General features: G+C 43.0%; 1 protein-coding gene across 1 annotated transcript in view; it reads right to left on the bottom strand.

The window, feature by feature from the left end:
• LOC126475094 (fatty acid hydroxylase domain-containing protein 2) overlaps positions 1-13,208 on the bottom strand; it is a 183,623-nt gene extending 170,415 nt beyond the window's left edge. The window contains exon 1 of the mRNA XM_050102670.1: positions 13,034-13,208. The gene's annotated coding sequence lies outside the window, so the exon portion shown is untranslated. The remainder of the gene's footprint in view (positions 1-13,033) is intronic.
• Between the last annotated feature and the right edge of the window lie 1,748 nt (positions 13,209-14,956).

Below are 14,956 nucleotides of genomic sequence, written 5' to 3'. Positions count from 1 at the left end.
ATGCATGTAAGGGTAAACCAAATCCAAAAACTGGAAAAAAAGAGTGGTCTTTCCATGGGGGTTTGGTCCCAGGCTGAGAAAACATGGAGAGGTCCCAACCACAACCACCCTACTCCTGCTCCAGGAGTAAAGCAAAACTTTATATCAAGAAATAAAAATTGCTTTCACAGAGAAAACTTGGGACCAGTTCAATCATCCGTGTATCGTCTGCTAATATTAAAATTAAAGAATCTGGAGGACTATACTTCGTACAAAGAGCCAACAGAAGGGGACATTCCACCAATACATGGGATACTGTCGGACTGGCTCCACAATCACATTGTGAGGGTGGTTCGTTACGCAGGAGGAAACAATGGGTGAGCCTCATATGACCAATATGTAGACAACATAAGACAGTGGACTCCTTCTGAGAGGAATGGAAGAAAGAGCACCAAACAGCAGTAGTCTCCTTGATTGTGCAGAGTTTTATTACAGAGAGCAGTGGCGCATCAGATGTCATTCCACTTTTGAGCAAAGAGAGATTTGACATAGATCTGCATATCTGCAGCTGGAATCATGAAAGATAATGTGGGTTAAGTATCGACTTCTCCAGCCAAACAGTCAGCCAGTTCATTCCCTGGGATACCCACCTGACTTGGGACCCAGGGAAAAACAACTGAGCAAGTGGTACAACCGAGGGCAGAGAGAAGGTCATGGATAGCAGAGACAAAAGGATGATGAGAGTAACGTTGGTTGATTGCTTGTAGGCTGCTCATTGAGTTGGTACATATTAAAACACTGGGGAGGGAGGCCTGAGTAACAAAATGGAGGGCCCTGTTAATAGCTAGCAGCTCTGGTATGAACACACTACATGATTCCAGCATGATCTTCTGGTGTCCACCAAGACCCCATTAATTGACAAGGCCATAAACAGACGTGTACTACCCTTACCTGAAATCCCGTCTTACAGCTTCCCAAACTTGTGCAGTGGAAGTGGACTGATTAATGAAAGTAGTGAATTCCCTCCAGGAAGCCCTCTCCCATTCTTTTAATACTCGCCTAGCATGCGCTCTCGCAGATGTGAAGGCATTAAGATTGTCTGTAGTTGGACAGCGTTTGAAGTTCCACAGAACTGTTTGTCTGGCCCTGATTGCCAATTGACAGTTGTCATTCCACCAAGGTACAGGCCTTCGTCAGAGGTGGTTATTAAACCTGGGGATCTGTGTCAGCCCGTTGGATCTCACAAGTGATATAGGCCACCGCCTCCTGTGCACAATCCTTTTGTTCAAAAATAGCCTGTTGACTGAACTGTATCCAATTTGCCCTTTGTGTCATCCATCTGTGTGGTCTCCTGTCACTCACTGTCCTAGTTGGCAGACAGAGCCATACTGGGAAGTGGTCACTAGAATTTAAATCTAGAGTCACTTCCCACTGAACTGAGTCCGCAGTAGCTGGGGAACAAAAACAAAGATCAATGGCTGAAAAAGACCCTGAAGTTGTGGAAAAGTGTGTCATCTGATCCCGTTCAGAAGGCAGATATGCTCAGAATGGATGAGTCGCTCGATCATCCGACTACTGGAGTAAGTGGTAGCCAAGCCCCACAGCACATTGTGAGCATTGAAGTCCCACACAACGAGGAATGGGTATGGGAGTGCCCAAAAGAGTTCTGCCAATGCGTCTGCATCCAAAGCATTATTAGGGGGAAGGTACAACGAACACAGTGTGATTTTAAATGGTGCAAGAACTTTCACAGGAGAGGCATCTGTCATCAATGAAAACAGCCACTCCACCTTTAGCCCTGTCTCCAGTAGTATTGTTTTTCCTGTATGCATGGTAGCCCCGTAATGCAGGCGTGTCGGTGACTTTAAGAAGCATTTCTTGTAAGTAGATGCACAATAGTTTCTCCAGAACTAGTAACTGCAGTTCTTCCAAATGGGAGCAATATCCATTCTAATTCCTCTCCAACACAGAAGTCCCTGTGGAAGCCATTGGTTAGTGATGGTTGCTCTTGACTTTCTCCTTTGGAGGCAGTGATTTAACAAGTGGGTCAGGGGGAACATTATCTGGTTCCTTGCTATCTTGTATCTGTGACTGGACGTCCATATCCTCAAGAGTATAATCCCCATCAGAAAGGAAGAGAGCTCACCAAATCCGAAGGTTTAACTACTGCTTTCTTTGACTTATAGCTATTTTTCGAAGGATTTTTTCTTTACTGACAGGAGGAGGTGGTTGCTGGGATAGCTTAGTTGAGTTCTGATGTTGGGTAATGAATTGGTGGCTTAGGTCGTAAGCCTATTGCTGGCGGCTTCCAAACGACTTCAGTTTCAAGTGGAGCATTTTACCCACAGGTACATCGACAAGTGCATGTGCTCATACTTTAATCTGTGGTCCGAGTTTAGCGATTGGCATCTTAAGGACTGATGCAAAAAAAAAAAGCAGCAAAATCCAGTGGTTGCATAGCTTTGAAAGCTTTTTTATCTTTGCCATAGGGTATGTGTCTCTCTACTTTCAACTCCTGAATGTTCCTTTCGGCTCCACACTGGGTGATCCCCAGAGCAGTTTACACATTTCGGAGGAAGTGTACAAGAATTGCCTGATTCATGAGCTAGGCCCACAATTGTCACACATAGCCTTCCCATTACATCCCACTGCACTATGGGCAAATCTTTGAGATTTGTAGCACCGCAATGGGTTAGGAACAAATGGGCCAATCTTAAGACACACATAGACTGTAAGGAAATATTCAGGTAATTCTGGAATACTAAATGTTAGAATAAATGTTGCCGATTTTTCCAATCTGCCATTGACTCTCCTCACATAGTTCTGCACTTCCGTTTTTCCATTCTTCACGTAATTCTGCGGGGTCCACCTCCATTATATCGGAGCGGGTAAACACGCCCTTACTAAAGTTAAGGATGTTATGCAACTCAGCCTCAACTGGGTAGTCATCTAAGGCCTTACATCCCAGAAGCTTAGACATTTTGTTTGAATTAGCAGTTTCAACTATAAGTTTTCCATTACAAAGTCGTTTGAAACTTTTTAGAGACCCAGCAATACCTTCCAATGCCTTGTGAATATAGAAAGTGGAGATCTTCTCAAAGGTTCTCCCTGATCGCTTGATGACAATGAAAAAATGGAAATGAGTGCATGGCATTGTTGGACAGGAGGTCCTGTTCGGGGAAGTTCGGCCGCCAAGTGCAAGTCTTATGTCAGTCGACGCCACATTGGGTGACTTGAGCACTGGTGATGATATTGACAACACAACACAACACCCAGTCCACAAGGGGAGAAAACCTACAACCGGGATCTAACCCGGGCCCGCTGCACATAAGGCAAGCACGTCACCACTAAGTGAAGCAGGTGGACACAACAATGAAAGTTTTATGGCCCACTAATGCCTTGTTACTATGATTCTGAGACTTCTTTTCGGGAGGAAAGACCACCTCAGGCAGTATGAAAGTGCCAGTGTCTAAATGATGGTCCTTAGGGCCCCTCTGCACATTCTGGGTGAAATGAATGCCATGTTGTTCCAGATTAGCCATAAGGTCATCATCACACTGGAAGAGAAGGCCCCTATGGAAAATTACACCCTGTGTCATAATAAGTGACTGTGAGGATCGACAACCATGGGAGTGTCTTCTAAACGGTCAATAGGTCCTCAATCTGTTCCACAAGGAAAAGGGGTTTGGTGGTGGCAAAAGTTCCCCTTTCAGTCCTGGTATAGACCTGGAACTGTGGAAAGGGTTCGCTGAAGACGGCAGTCCTGGCCCTTCTCCCAGAACGTAGTCACAGAGGGTAGCAGCGTGAAGAAACAGGAATGGAGACAGAACTATGCCGAGGAAGAGATGCAGTCGCAGAAGAGTGGCCAGTCACGGGGCTCAGCCAGATAAGTACATAACACATGGACTGGCTACCAAGTTGGTAATCTAGCAAGGATGCAAAAGAGCTATGGTGGGTAGGGAGGGGAATGGGGAAAAATGGCAAGGAAGAGGAAGAGAGGAACCCACACCAAAGATGCTAGAGAGGGAGTTCTTCCCCATCTGGCTCACACTACAGATTACAAACTTACTGATAGAGGTCAAACCCTTAAGAGGGACCAAAGAAGAAAAGCCAAAAAGGAGGAGGGAAAGCAACCAAATAAAACCACAACAGGAAGAAAAGTCATGAGGATAGCCAGGCCAACATAAGAACACCATGAGAGGAAAAGGAAGGGGCAAAGGGAAAGGAACAAGGACAAGGAAGGAGAAAGAAGGGGAAGGTACAGCAGCCCGGAAAAGAATAAAGGCTGCAATAGCTATGGGAGCTGTGCACGCCACACACATACTCACAAAAAAGCAGTGAGCCCCCTGGGGGGGACAGTGGGATCCTTGCCTTCACTAGGAGGGTAATCAAGGGACTAGTCCAAAATGCGCCAGTTGCCAGCGATACCCCACAATGGTGTATCAGGTCCAGGTCCAGCGTCTGTAATGTAAAAGGTGTCACTGAGCTCCGAGCTGTATGCAAGACTCCTGTAATCTACATGGGACTGGAACTATGCTTTTTAGAAATGTGGTAGAGTAGAGTGGTCCTCGCATCAGTTGGTGTTGCTAACACATCAATGAACACTGAGGAGCAACTAACATGCCTGCTTTAGTTGATGAAGATCAGGAAGCCATGTCAACTGGGCATCAAAGACAAGTCCCAAAAAACTATGAGAGTCCACTGCAATGAAAGGTTGGCCATCAAGATACAGACCCAGATGAGGATGCACTGTACAGCATTAACAAAATACATAACACAGGTCTTGGCAGCCAAACATTGGAAGCCGTGAGTGAGAGATCACGATTAAGCACTGTGAAATACTCCCTGCTGTCTGTGTTCAAGCAATGACCATGGTGGACAAACAAAAATAAATGTGAAAGCCATCACCATTACCAAGAGGTGGACACCGTAGGTCCCACAGCTGCCACCAGACCATTGATAGCCACTAAGAAGAGAGGGACACTCAAAACAGAGCCCTGTAATATCTCATTCTCCTGCATATGGGACATTCTACGGGAAGTGGCAACTGTACCTGAAAAGTGCAATGTGAAGAAAAGTTCTGGATAAAAATCAGGAGAAGGGCATGAAGGCCACTTTAATCTAAGGCAGCAAGGATGTGGTGGTGCCATGTGGTACCACAAGCTTTACGCATATCAAAGAAGACTGCAACCAGGTGAAGACACCGAGCAAAAGCCGTTCAGCTTGCAGACTCCAAGAGGACTAAATAATCTGCAGTAGAGCGGCTTCAGAAAAACCATCCTGCATTGAAGCCAAAGGGTTCTGGGATTCAAGGATCCAAAATAGCCTTTGACTCACCAAATGTTCAAGTAACTTGCAGACAGCATTCGTTAAAATGCTCAGACAATAGCTATTCATTTAAAGAAGCATTTACCAATTTCAGAACTGGAATAACGACACTTTCTCGCCAGTAGGAAGGGATTCCCCCTTACCCCAGAGACAGTTAAACAAGGCAAGTATATGACGTTGGCTAGCCAGTGATAAGTGTTTAATCATTTGGTTGTGCACCTGGTCCGGCCCACAAGCCATGTCAGGGCAGAAAGCAAGGGCACTGGCGAATTCTCACTCACTACATAGGGTGTTATAAGGCTCCAGATGCTGCGAATGAACGACAAAGGCAGTCATTCCAGGTGGTGTTTGAGAAGATGGAATGCACGCAGATAGTGAACCAATGCTGAGGATTGGCCAAAATGCTGAGCAAAATGCTCAGCAATTAAGTCCAGACTAGTGAAGACCGAGCGAGGTGGCGCAGTGGTTCGACACTGGACTCGCATTCGGGAGGACGACGGTTCAATCCCGCGTCCGGCCATACTGATTTAGGTTTTCCGTGATTTCCCTAAATCGGTCCAGGCAAATGCCGGGATGGTTCCTTTCAAAGGGCATGGCCGACTTCCTTCCCGTCCTTCCCAAATCCGATGAGACCGATGACCTCGCTGTCTGGTCTCCTTCCCCGAAACAACCAACCAACTAGTGAAGAAAACACCATTCAGGGAAATTCCTGGAGCACCTGCAGGAGGACAGTGGCTAAAGATGTGCCTGACCTTTGCCCCTACAAATGAAGGGGGAGTATGTGGCCCTATGGCAGTGACATATTGTACCCAACAAATCCAGTTATGGTGTTTAATTAGATACTGGGCATGGGCATGAAGCTGTTTGAAGGTCAGTAGGTGGTCAAGAGATGGATGACATTTGTAGCATTGGAGGGCATGTTGATGGTCTTTCCAAGCTGCAGCAATTTCGGGGGTTCACCAAAGGACAGTCTTCGGTCGGGAAGACCCTGAGGAAGAGGGAATCACTGAAGCAGCTGCCAAAACGATGATGTCAGTCAAACGGAGTCATCAGTGCCATTGTGTGGTGGAACGGATGGGTTGACAGCCACGGAAAAGGCATTCCAATCCACATTAGTAAAAGCCTACCTGCAAAGATGTCCAGATGAGTTATGCTGAATAAAAGATAAGACAATTGGAAAATGATCACTGTCACACACATTGTCATGAGCTCCCCGCTGAACAGAGGTGACAAATCCAGGGCAACAAATGGAGAGTTCAAAGGGCAAGAAAATGCCGTATGCTACAGTAAAGTGTGTCAGAGCTCTAGGGCAGAGATCAAGCTGCGCCAGCAGGTCTTCAACAATACTGCTCCATTCAGTGGTCACAGTACCACCCCACAGAGGTTTATGGGTTTAAAACACCCCAAAGAAAAGGAAGGGAGGAGGAAGCTGTTGAAGGAGGGCAAGAAGAGCAGGGAGCATAGGAAGCCAGTCAGGGGGGAGATAAAGATCATATATTGTTACTGCAGAGTCTAAGTGGATCCGAATGGCCACTGCTTCCAGTGCAGTTTGAAGAGGAACCCAGGAACTAACAATGTCTGTGCAGACCAATGTACAGACATTATCAAAGACTTGTAAAGGGCTGACCCGATTCTGGCAGAAGGAACCACAAAGAGTCAGCAGATGAGTACTCACAAAATAAGACCTGCAATACAAAACAAGCTACAGAGTAAAGAAGATGGTGCAATTCCAGAAGGCAACAACAGTAACAATTACAGTTCCACTGGAGGGAAGTGGCATAAGAGCCTGCCTGGATGTCGAATGGGCCAGAATCAATCACTGTGCCAAGTCAGTGTCAGTCACTGGTAAGGATGGAGTGAAGTACACGGATGCGAGATTGGACCCTGACTGAGAGGAAGGGGACAACACCCCCTGGTGTGTCGGAGGAACCTCGTCTCATAACTTGCACACCTTCTTCTTCTCCTTTAGAATGCAAGAGGAGCTGTGTTCACGAAGATGCAAAGTCACAGCAATATCCAAATCTGAGAGAGAAAGAATGGCCTTGAGGTATACAGAGTGTGGGTCTCCCATCCAGCTCCAAGTAGAGACTTCTTGTCCTGGAGACACCAGGGAGGGGATAACTAGAGGGAGCCCCATCACAACAGGGTGCCAGAGAAGACGGTTTCTTCTCTGACCAAGAGAAAGGAGCAGTTCCATGATGGGAGGGAATGGGAACTGTCCGAGAGAAGGAAAGGTGCAGGGGACAGGATGGAGTTCTGTAGGAACAAGGGAAAGGAAAGGACACAACAGGAGCAAAGGTATACATTAAAGATACTGGGTGGAGATAGTTGAATTTCTGTTGAGCCTCTGTGTAGGACAGATGAATTCCTGAGCCTTCCCTTCCTTTTTGTAGGTGGGCAATCCAGTGAACTTGGAGAGTGTGAGCCAGAACACTTCATGCACTTGAGTGGTGGGATGCAAGAACTCCTCACATGGAGAGGAGGGTCACCACAAATAGGATTTGTGACACATCGTGGAAACATGTGACCAAGGTGGGATATAGGGCTTCAAGTTGCAGTGGTACACAATAACCTCAAAAGCCAGAACGGAAGTGTCAGTATCAATGTGCTGTGCAAAAAAGTGAAGAAATCTAAAAAGAAATGATTGTCAGATGAAATGACTCACAACATACAGAAATTTCAAAACAACCTTCAGTGAAATTAAAAGCCAGGGTGGTAACATTAAGAGCACAATGGGAATTCCCCTGTTACATGTAGAGGAAAATGTGTACAGGTGGAAAGAGTACAATTGGAGGCATCTACGAGGGCGAGGACTTGTCTGATGGCGTGAAAGAAGAAGAATCATGAGTCGACAGGGAAGAGAGACTTTGGAGGACTTAAGACAAAATAAGGCAGGAGAGATTAATAATATTCCATCAGAATTTCTAAAATCATTGGGGGGAAGTGGCCACAAAACAGCTATTCATATTGGTGTGTAGAATCTATGAGACTAACAATATACCATCAGACTTTTCAAAAGACATCATCCACATGGTTCCAAAGATCATAAGAACTGACAAGTGCAAGAATTATTGAACAATGAGTTTAACAGTTCACGCATCCAACTCGCTGAGAAGAATAATACGCGGAAGAATGGAAAAGATGATGTGACTTACCATACGAAAGCGCTGGCAGGTCGATAGAAACACAAACAAACACATACATACACACAAAATTCAAGCTTTCGCAACAAACTGTTGCCTCATCAGGAAAGAGGGAAGGAGAGGGAAAGACGAAAGGAAGTGGGTTTTAAGGGAGAGGGTAAGGAGTCATTCCAATCCCGGGAGTGGAAAGACTTACCTTAGGTTCGTCTTTCCCTCTGCTTCCCTCTTTCCTGATGAGGCAGCAGTTTGTTGCGAAAGCTTGAATTTTGTGTGTATGTATGTGTCTGTTTGTGTTTCTATCGACCTGCCAGCACTTTCGTATGGTAAGTCACATCATCTTTGTTTTTAAATATATTTTTCCCGCGTGGAATGTTTCCCTCTATTATATTGAAGAATGGAAAAGGCAACTGAAGATCTGTTACATGATGATCAGTTTGGCTTTAGGAAAGGTAAAGGCACCAGAGGGGCAGTATTGATGTTGTTGCTGATAATGCAAGTCAGACTAGAGAAAAATAAGGACACATGCATAAGATTTGTTGACCTGGAGAAAGTGTCCGACAATGTCAAATGGTGCAACGATGTTCAAAATTCTGAGAAAAAAAAGGGGTAAGCTAAAGAGAAACACGAATAATATATGATATGTACAAGAACCTAGAAGGAATGATAAGAGTGGAAGACCAAGAATGAAGTGGTCGGATTAAATAGGGCGTAAGACAGGGACATAGTCTTTCGTTCCTACTGTTCAATCTATACATCGGAGTTGCACTGATGGGAATAAAAGAAAGGTTCAAGATTGGAATTAATATTCAAGATGAAAGGATATCAGTGATAAGATTTGTTGATGGCATTGTTAGCCTGAGTAAAAGTGAAGAACGATCACAGGATCTGAGGAACAATCTAATGAGTACAGAATATGGATTAACAGTATCAAAGACAGACAATAGTGAAGCGAAGTGGTAGAAAAGAGAACAGCAAGACATTTACCATCAGGATTGGTGACCATGATGTAGATGATGTTAAGGAATTCTGCTACCTAGGCAGCAAAATAACCCATGACACAAGGAGCAAGAACAACATAAAAAGTAGATTAACACTGGCAAAAGGGGAATTCCAGGCCAAGATAAGTCTTGCTAGTATCAAACACAGGCCTTAAGTTGAGGAAATAATTTCTGAGAATGTAAGTTTGACATTTGGAGCACAGCACTGTATGGTAGTGAAACATGGACAGTGGGAAAACAGGAACAGAAGAGGACTGAAGCATCTAAGATGTGGTGCTACAGAAGAATATAGAAAATTAGGTGAAAGAGGTGGTTATCCACAGAGTCGGTGTTGAAAGAAATCTATGGAAAACACTGACAAGAAGAAGGGACAGGATGGTAGGACTTCTGTTAACACATCACGGAATAACTTCCATGGTACTGGAGAGAGCTGTAGAGTGTAAACATTGCAGAGCAAGACAGAGATTGGAATACATGCAGCAAATCTACTATGAAATGAAGAGGTTGGCACAGGAGATGAATATGTTGCGGGCTGCAGAAATTTGTTGCGGGCTGCATCAAACTAGTAAAAAATAAATAAATAAATAAAAATAAAAAATTGTATGGTTCCTGGAGCTTGTGCTTTAATGCCCTCACTATCAGTTTCTGTCTCATTCATGAGTGACTGGACACTAACTTTGGTGCCACTAACAGCCTTTACATACAACAGAATTTCTTTGGGTTCTGTGAGAAATCATTTCACACTATGCTACAATGGTAATCACTGCAAGCTTCAAACACTGGTCTCTTGACGGCCAGACACATTCATTAAACATCTCTGTATCTATAGGCTTATGTTTTATTTTACACCTACTGGACACATATCTATCAAGTGCATGGCCAACTGTTCTTTAAATCAAGGCTTAGTTCCTCTACACTGTCCTGTCCTGTGCTGAAACTTGCAAGCTCAGGCTGAGTTATTACACTACTGCTTCTTTATTTTACTGAAAATATAATGGAAAATCCAATTTGAGACATCGAAGATTATGGAAAGGATAGACTGCTACTCACCATAAAGGTGATACACTGAGTGGCAGACAGGCACAAGGAAAAGACTGCTACACATCAAGCTTTTGGCCAAAGCCTTCATTAGAAAAGAAAAAAAAAAATCACTTGCATTCAAACAAGCAACCATATCTGATACACATATGACCACTATCTCTGTCAGCGCAGGGCAGACAAACTGAAATGAATGGTAGCAACAACTGGGTGGGGGGTAGGTGGGGGGGGGGGGGGGGGGGAATAGCACTGTATGGTGGGGGAAGAGGAAACAGTAATGCCTGACAGAAGCCTGTAAGTGTCAGACGAGGTTGCCTGGTTCAATGTCAGGAGGCTATGGGTGAAGGAGCGAAGGGAAAATGGGCGAGGAAAGGAGAAGAGCAGATAAGGAGAAAACATCAATAGGTAAATTGACAGACAGCTGTGCACAATGAGGGTGAGGGAATGCAAGTTGGGAGGAGATGATAGGACAGGGGTTGGAAATTGTTGGGTGGAGGGTGTGGAGGCAATAGGTTTCCGTAGCTTGAAGCTGGGACAATTTTTGGAGTGGAGAATGTATTGTAACGATAACTCCTGTCTATAGTTCAGAAAAGTGGTGGTGGTTGGAGATGTGACCATAAATAAAGTTTGTCTCTCAATCAAGTGGTATGCTTTTTTGAAGTTATTATGTTATTAAGATAAGTTATTAAAAAGTCTACAAGTATGCACTTTATGTCCAAAATTAAAAACCTGGATAATAGACAAAATCCATATGAATGTCTTAAAATGGCCGACAGTGTAAGAAATCACAAAATAATGTACCATTTCTTATTAACTTTAATGAAAGGGTTATTGATAATATGTCAAAGATAGAAGGTATTTGTAATGATTGTTTGTTAAATGTAGTAAAGACAGTAAGGTGACAGAGTTTAGTAGAAAAACCAAAGCAGTATTTTGAGAATGCAAATATTTTATGTGGTACTAACACCCACTTCCTAATCTAAGAAAAGAAGCCCATATGAACTTGATGGTATTTCCAATAAAATCATATAAACAGAACCATTCTCTCTGAAGTAGATAAAGCATCATTGAGTTGGCCTTTTTTTCCCCAGAGAGAGCAAAATGTGAAGTTGTTTAAGATTATGGGAGTGACATCAACATCTATTCAATCAGTTGCCACATTCTACAAGGATTAAATAATACAAACCAGACCTGTTTTTTCTGTGACCTATCCAAAGCATCTGATAGTGTAAACCGCAACATTTTGTTACAAAACAAAGATTTTATAACATTACCAATAGATAACAAACTACAAAAAGAATGCAGAAAACTGTATATCATAATTCTTCAAATTTAAATAGAGGATTTTCTTTTAGGGTGAGGGAAGAGGGGGAGTGGCAGAGATCAGTAATCAGTGACAATGGAGTTACACAAGGTTTGATACTACATCCTCAATCATATGTTAATGATATTCCATTTAATACAAATAACACAAAATTAGTTCTTTTTACAGTGGGCAAGTACTGTAACAAATCCCAACTGATACACCACAATAGAGGAAATTGTAAGTAATGTGTTTAGATGGATTATTGAATGGTCTTCTCCTAATAGTCTCTCAGCCACTTTTCAGAAAAAGAGGTATATTCAATCCTGCATACCAAAAAGTACAACACCAATGATTAAATTTAAGCATGTAAGGAATTGCAGAAGTACACAAGGCAGAATCTGAAACATTTCTGCATGTACATATTAAAGAGAACTTAAACTAACCTTCTCAGACAGCTCAGTTCACAAACTTTCACAATTAGTGTTACTGCAATTCTGGGAGAGAGGCAAATCAGTAAGTTAACACACTTGGTTTATTTTAATTTAGGAGCAGCTAATTTTGTACGTAACTGTATTCACCATAAAGAAAGAGTCTTCATTGCACAACAGCATTAAGAATAATATGTACTAATGGTCACTTCTGAGCATCTTTCTTCTATAACCGTTTAACAGGTCAGTTATTTTAACTACTGCATCAATGCATACATTTCTCTAGTGAAACTAGTTGTAAATATCATACACAATAGAAGGAATATATCCATAATTACATTACTTCAACAAAAACTGATCATTTCTCTACACTAAAACAGACCTTGGTTCAGAATGGGATGAATAATGTGCAGTCTTTTTATCACTTGTCCTATGACATTTAATGACTGACAGATAGAAAATCTAAAGTTGGAAGTACGCTGAAGGAGAACAAAAAAATTAAGTACACTCATTGGGAAGCCTTGATGGTGATTTTAAACTCAGTACTCTACCGAAACAATATTCACATCAGGTAATTAGTTAGCAAAAAAAGACTGTTGATTTGTTAGACGTAATATTTATATCACGCATCTAAAAAGTGTTAACTGTGTATCATACTGGCGCTACCTGTTTTAAAGACATATAGCGTACATTAAACGTCAATCAAAGGGTAGACCTCCACTTAAAACACAATGAAGCGTTGCACTTTATACACGCACCGGAAAACCAAACAAAACAGCCAGTTTAATTTACTTCAAACGGTAGGGTTCATACCTGACTTTTCTCGTAGTGCTTCAAGTAGCTGTCTAAAAGTTGTACGATAAGTCCACTCCTTTACATTGTAGGAATAAATTGGCAGCTACGAGAAACCACTCCAAGTTTACACCTATGCCGCCTCTATACGACCTGTCAAACGCAATGCCGACCAGCAGTTCCAAAACAACCGACAGTCACCACCTGGGGGGCGGGAAATGCAAATTAAGCGTTCTACATGTAGTTTGTATTTTTCTGTGCTCCTTCCCAGTACTCTTCCGTTCACTGTCTGCAGTTGAACCCTAAAGCAAGTCAGTGGAAGAGTTTAAACGAAGACATAGATGTGAAGAGCGATTTGAAGATAAGATCCCTAAGCGTGGCAAAACTTGAGTCATATTCAGTATAATATAAATTTTCATGATGTTCCCTAATTTTTTGGAAGATATGCAAATGAAAAAGAGCAGCGAGCGAGGTGTTACAGTTTCAAAATGACTGGAACCGCGTTCGGGAGACTGAGTTCAAATCCACCTTTGGCCATTCCGATTCTGGTCTTCCATTCATCTATAATAAAGGTGGTCACACATGTAACTACAGTATTGAGAAACTGGATGACGAAGCTCTTTACGAAAGCATCCCTTTCGTCTCTCCACAGCTGAAGCATAAATTTGTGCTTCGCATATTTGGAGCTCGGATGACGACGATTTTCTCGTTTTGATCGGCTTTGCCACTGTGATGCGAAAAAAATGAAAGAGGAAACGTGATATGTTGTGTAAAGACTGTTTAAGGAAACGAAAAACTTATTCTCACATTAAGTTACTCTGTGAGTAGCAGATATATACACATCACTTATATCACTCTTACACCTCTGCTTACAAGAGAAACTCTCCATCGGATCCCCCTCAGATTTAGTGGTAAGATGGTCCAGTGGACAGCCGTGCAAAACCGAACACAGATCAAGCACGAAAACAGGAAGAAGGTGTACCGAACTGTGAGAAAAGAAGCAAAATCTAAACATTGAATGGTCCAAACTCAAGATGTTCAACATCGAGCGAACATTAGCAACGGCATCGTGCGTATATGGGGATAATGTTGGACTGCGAAAGGGGAGATCCGTGTTCAAATCTGCATTTATTTTCACAAGATTGCGAATTTTCCGTTCGGCTATTGACGTGTCTGTTCGCTGTATTCAGATTTGTGCCTGTGTCGTGGTGTAACGTCCGATTGCAACAGCTTGGTGTAGGGAAGGACCTCCGGACGTACATACCTCCTATTTGTCCTACACAAGTACCGCATGCTATGACTCTTTCGTTCCGATTTGGAAGTTTTTATTCTTGATTTCCTTTGTTGTTACATACAGGTAGTTCACACCAGATTGTTTTCATTACTGTGAGAGGTCTCTCCGCCATCTGGCCTGCTCTTTTCATCACATTCATTTGCGACTGTAATACATTCTTACCACGTGGTTCATATTCTATGACCAATGTATAGTATGACAATTGCCAAGACTATAGAAGGAGAACAGAAACGTTAATGACCAGACGGGAAGTTCGCAATTTTGAGAAACAAATAGTTTCCCTTGTTAGAAAGCAGGCTATAATGATGACAGAAACTGTAACACCAAAGACTAGTAGTAATATTGCGTTTTCTCACGATATGATAACCTCAAGCATGCATCTACACACATGTGTGGTACGAGAGTGTTGATTTAAGGCGGCTACACACGCCTCAGGCTTGCTTGACCAGCACACCTGCACAAGGGTGCTTGCCAAGGACGCAGTTACGTGTGTAGCCGCCTTTAGGCATACAGTAGGGGCTACTGTATCTCGTGTCTTCCTGTCCCAAATTAATAAATACCATCCATTATTTTCTTTTCGCTCCTGCAGTTGGTATGGGTGAATTATAACACGTTGTCGGTGGGATATTTCCTTCGTATTTTGTTAAAAG

The sequence above is a fragment of the Schistocerca serialis genome, chromosome 4, assembly GCF_023864345.2.
Source record: "Schistocerca serialis cubense isolate TAMUIC-IGC-003099 chromosome 4, iqSchSeri2.2, whole genome shotgun sequence".
NCBI classification, from domain to species: domain Eukaryota; kingdom Metazoa; phylum Arthropoda; class Insecta; order Orthoptera; family Acrididae; genus Schistocerca; species Schistocerca serialis.
The sequence above is the reverse complement of the archived record's forward strand: the minus strand, read 5'-3'. Positions and strand labels throughout refer to the sequence as shown.